Below are 5,950 nucleotides of genomic sequence, written 5' to 3'. Positions count from 1 at the left end.
CAGCCGCTCGCCCACTCCCCCACCTGACCCCTCCGCTGACTAACCACCGCTTCTCCACCACGCCACTCTCTGACCACCGTCCAACCCGCGCCAGAACTCCCTCAGCGCCCGCAACCCCTCTGCAACACCCGCTGCCCGACCCCCTTGACCCGCCGCCTGAGAACCCGCCGCCTGAACGCCGCCTCCAGCTCGTCGTTTGCTCGCCCAGTCTTCGCCGCCCAACTCCCCATGTCGCTGCCTCCCAAGCCCGACGACAAGCCCTCCGCCTTCATCTCACCCACTGCTGCCTGTAACAGTTCACCGTCGGTCCCCCTCCGAGCTCAACTCCGATCTCCGCCTCCCTAGCCTCCGATCGCCGACGACCAACGTCCCCGTCCGACAGCAGCCCTACCTCGTCGCTGCTATCCCAAACCCGACAGCCCCCTCCGCCTCGCCGTCGAGCTCACTGCCAACCATCCGCCCCGTCTCCTCCATCGCACGCCATCTGTTCGATCGTATGCCGACGCACACCTAGTTGCAGAACCGCCATCCGCTACGTCGCCTCGATCGCCACACGCCGCGTCTGCATCGGCATCGTAGCCTCATCATCAGACCCCACGGTCTCGTAGGTAAGATCCTGATACTCTTTTGACTTATCATTCAATTCATAGACTCGCTGTGATTAATTAGTTGCTTGCAAGATCCCTATTCTTGCTCAGTACAATTTTAGATTGATCACAGATCAATTGTGCATAAGAACTCGTTTCCCGAATAATTATTCGTTACAAATATAGAATTGTCGTGAACATATTGAACTGAGAACTATAACGTATAGAACTGTTGTGAACGAAATGGACTGTGGACAATAACGTATGACCATTCACGTTGTAATACATATACTGTGATGACCTGCACGGATTTATTTGATGAATGATATTGAAAAGTACTAAAAATAATATTTTGATAATAGATACTATAAAGATAAAATAAAATAAAATTATTTTAGAATAATTTATAATTTTAAAGAATTTATTGACAAAATAATCAATTTAAAATAACTACTATTTTGGTGAAAAATCATTTTAGAGTAAATTAATAGAATTTATTTGACAAAAGAATTATTTTAGAATAATTATAAATAATTTAAAAGAATTTATTTTAGAATAAGTATCAATTTAGAATAATTTCAATAATTTAAGAAAGTTTTATAAAAGAATTATTTTAGAACATTTATAAATATTTTTAAAGGATTTATTTTAGAAAAGGGATTATTATGAATTATTCATGATTTATATTTCTTAATTTAAATTATGTGATATGCTATGATAATGTTGTATATGATTAGCTACATTTATTACTCTTTGTTATGTTTGAGAACCGTTAGAAATTCATGACTAGTGTGGCCTGGTGTGTCCTGTTTAAGACATAGAAACCTGTGTGTGTGTGTTAACTTAGAAAAACAAGAGAGTTGGGATGGGGAAGTTAATGTTCATATGATCGGATAAGACTGTTGATGAATCTTCCAGACTCGCTCCCGTGATTGGTGTCTGTTTTTGTCGAAAGTTGCTGTTTTCATTGCTATCGAATCTATTACAACTTTAGTCGTTACAATAAACTCGAATAAAATAAAAAGTTGATCTTTTATAAGATCTCCTTACACAATGAAAATAAAAAAAGTTTACAACTTTATCAAACAAACGCAGAGGTCGTTTATCGGTCTTCTGCTTGCGTGGGATCTTTGCCTGTGCCAGTGTTTATCCGTGGACCACCGCCGATCAAATCTGATTGCTGAAAAATTAGGCAGAGCTTCGTTGATTCGCGAAGGAATCAAAAAACCGTAGCGCTTATCTCGGCAACGACGAGATAATTGCTCTTCTTAAGATTATCGCAACGGGATAATCTTAAGGAACGGACCCGGTGAACTGCAGATCTGACGAGCTCCTCTTCTTTATGCTGACGAACTCGATCCGATCTCTCCTCCTCCTCTCTGAAATTCGTGCACCTTCAGTCTTTAATCTGGCAGGGCTTCGCCTAATCTCCAAAATTCCAGATTTAAAAAAATAAAGGCCTGAGACTTGTATTTATAGGCTCGGGGGAGTTCGGGTGGTTGAAACAGCATAACGGCCTAATTTTAGGCCTGGAGACACACCTGGGTGTCTCAGCAAGGCCGAGACACCCCCTTGGGTGTCTCAACTCAGGCTGAGANTTGGGGTGTCTCGCTTGGGCCGAGACACCTCGGGGTGTCTCAACTCAGGCTGAGACGTTCTTTTCCGTGCACTTGTCCGTTTCCGCCGTAATTTCTTCGTCTGAACTCGGATTTGAGTGATTCAAAGTACGTTGGAAAGCCGACGAGGAGTTCTATAAGCTATGATGATTAGATCAATGTGGATTAAGCTGGGACAGGAGCGTCGTTTCGTCTTTTGTAAGTGACGCGGGATTCCCGATCAGTTCGTGTCTTCGTTATTCTGAAATTCTGTTACTTCACGTAATTCGTCGATTCACTTCAAGCGTTCCTCAATGTCAATCAAGCTTCTTTAACTTAGATAGTGACGTTTATCGTCTTCTCTTAGTTTTGAGCTGCTCATGGAGACCTATAGGCAATTTTCAACGCCTACAGATACCCCCTCCAAAGCGTTCCAGACTCGTTTCTTTTATAGAAGAGGCTGAAATACTTTGGATGTGATTGGTCCAGCCTTCGGTCAGCGTAAAGGACCTGTAGTTAGCTTCAATTCTTGACTCCTTCGATTTTCAATCCATTCGATACTTTAACAAATAGCTGAAGTTCTTTCGGCACTGCGTTTATCGTCTGGCCGTCGTCGGAGTCTCGAATCTAGAACTGATGGGTTGAGTTTGGCTCGTGTCATTGAGTTGACTTAGAACTGACTACCTCCATGGTATCATGCTGACTTAGGGTTTCAGATCGCTATATGCTGACTTTTTGTCACAACGCGTTGACCGGCGTTGACCTAGGGTTACGCGTTGACCGGCGTTGACCTTAGGGTTTAGATCATCGTACGTTGACTTTTGGTCGCAACGCATTGACTGGTGTTGACCTAGGGTTACGTGTTGACCGGCTTTGACCCGGGGTCACGCGTTGACCGGTGTTGACCTTAGGGTTTAAATCGCCATGCGTTGACTTTTTGGTTGCAACGCGTTGACTGGCGTTGACCTAGGGTCACGCGTTGACCGACGTTGACCTTAGGGTTTAAATCGCCATATGTTGACTTTTTGGTTGCAACGCGTTGACTGGCGTTAACACAGTTTATACTCATACGTTTGCTGGAGTCTACACAGTTTAAGCTCTTAATGTATTGCAGCATGGCGATCCCAACAGTTGGGGCTGTAGGACCAGCTGTTAAAGCTGATTCGTCTGCAGATATTAATCTTATTCTAAAGTTTGTTGAATGCTTGAGTCACGAGACCAGTTAATAAAGCTGGTGCGTCAATGACTTTTGTATATATATTAATAAAGCTGGTGCGTCAATGACTTTTGTATATATAGGATTTTTGGCAAACCCTCAGCCATCAACGGATTTGATGAGCCTTTACCGACTATCGTTTGAGTCGGGCTAGCATGCAGATTGTTTAAGTCTGTTCCGCATGTGACGTTAAGCTAGAAGAGTTGACCCTTTTAGCGCTACGATGTTGAATACATAGACTTCGTCTTTCTCCCGTGAAAAGACTAAACATCGACGTGTATCAGACATTGACTTAGGATCTTTGGCAAATCCTCAACCCTCAACGGATTTGACATGCTCTTACCAATTACCGTTTGAATCGGGCTTACATGCGGATTGTTTAAAGTCCGTTCCGCATGTGACGTTGTGCTAAAGGAATGAACTCCCTTAGACTTGATGCTACGACTTCGAATACGTAGATTTCGCCATTGTTACGGGAATAGGCTACCCGGCAACGTGTGTTAGATGCTGACGTATCCCTACTTAGGCTTCAGGATAAAAGTCCCCAGACTGGAATTCTGGTGTCTTCTTCAATCGGAGAAAGACTAAACCAGCAACGCGTATTAGGCGTTGACTTATCCCTACTTAGGATTTAGGATAAAATTCTCCGTGCGTGTGAAGCACGGATTTTGGTGTTATGAATAACAACCTGTCATAATGTCAAATATGTGGGCTTTTGTCCCTTTTTTACGGTTAAGGACTAACCAGCAACGCGTGTTAGACGCTGACTTATCCCTTCTTAGGCTTCGGGATAAAATTCCCCAGACTAGAATTCTGGTGTCTTTTCAATTGGTGAAAGACTAAATCGACAACACGTGTCAGGTGTTGACTTATCCCTGCTCAGAATTCGGGATAAAATTCCCCGTACCTGTGAGGCATGGATTTTGGGAGTTGAAAAAAAGTGGTGTCTTCTCTTGGGGTAAAGACGAACCCGAAATGGGAGAGGAAGAATTTTATATTCTATCTCTCAACACTTGTCTTCTCTTGGGGTAAAGACGAACCCGAAATGGGAGAGGAAGAATTTTATATTCTATCTCTCAACACTGAAGAGGAAGAATTTTATCTCTCAACACTGAAGAGGAAGAATTTTATATTCTATCTCCAGTTGGAAAGGAGACTCGAGGTGGGATGTCCACCCCCAGAATCCGGAAAGGTGAAACTAAGAGTGAGATCTCCACTCTGAGAGTTGAAAAGATTCGGATAACCCTAACTGTCGGAAGGTTTGATTACCGAACTAAAGATGAATTTCTCATTTATCGAGAGTGAATTATGATTTTGGTCCTAACTGTAGGAAGGTTTGACCAGGCGGGAGTTTGAGATGACCCTAACTGTAAGAAGGTTTGATCACTCGATTTGAAAGTGGACCTCTCGTTCATTGGAGGAATCAAGAGGGGATTTTGGTTTTGGCCCTAACTGTAAGAAGGTTTGACCGAGTGGGATGTTTAAGACGATCCTAACTGTAGGAATGTTTGATCGCTTGATTTGTGGATCTCTCGTTCATTAGAGGAATCGAGAGGGGATTTTGGTTGTGGTCCTAACTGTAGGAAGGTTTGACCAGGTAGACAGTAGGAGTGGGAGTACAAATCATAGTGGGAGTGTTGACTTGTATCGATTACTCAATGAGGATTCTTGGTGTTAAGTGATAAGAACTTAACACGAAGGGGTTTGACAATTTGTTAAGGATGGACAGATTAAAATTCCAAGAATTATATCCGGACTCTAACCATGAAAGTGTTGAGTGCACGGACATAACAGAGGTTCGAATGGATTAAACCAGAAAGAATTTTAATGGACCCACTGTCAATAAATTTGATCAGTGAGGGATTTTATAGTGGAAGACTATGAGTCGTCGAACACCAATAGGAGTTTTATGAGGGAAGATTGATCCAATGAAGTGATCGAATCTCGTCTCAGCAAAAGAGTGTTCGGAAATCACAGTAAGAGTTTAGTGTTTATCACTTTATTCATAATAATCAGGTTATCCCTAAGAATATTACATTTAACATTCTTCTGGAAACTTCCTGTTACATAAATTATCCACCCCCAGCTTCCTTTGTGAAGCTGGGTTTATCATTGTATTCAGTTGCATGATCGGGTTATCCTTAAGAATATTCTATGTAAAAATTCTTCAGGAACTTCCCGTCAAGAGTGGGAATAGTTTAGACTCATATACCTATTGGAGTATCAAGGAACAGTTTAACCTCATATACCGGTTGGAGGATTGAGAAGCAGTTTATACTCGTATACTCTTCGGAGTGTTGCCGTTCTTATTTTGCTTATCCTAGCGTTATGACGCCGGCTTCAACCAATGTTTGGATGCTATTCTTTAAAGTGAAGCAAGTCTTGGTGGGATGGAGGACCCTCCTGTGGTACGCGTAGTACTTCGGATCTGTAGTATTGTCAGCTCCCTCCTGATTTGTGATGGGTGGTAGCTTGATCTTGTTGTTTTCAAGAAGGGTCTCGAAGATGGCTGGAATGTCTTCGTCCTTGAATGAGTACTCTTTTTGGAGCCT

Source organism: Asparagus officinalis, chromosome 4 (assembly GCF_001876935.1).
Source record: "Asparagus officinalis chromosome 4, Aspof.V1, whole genome shotgun sequence".
NCBI lineage: Eukaryota > Viridiplantae > Streptophyta > Magnoliopsida > Asparagales > Asparagaceae > Asparagus > Asparagus officinalis.
The sequence above is the reverse complement of the archived record's forward strand: the minus strand, read 5'-3'. Positions refer to the sequence as shown.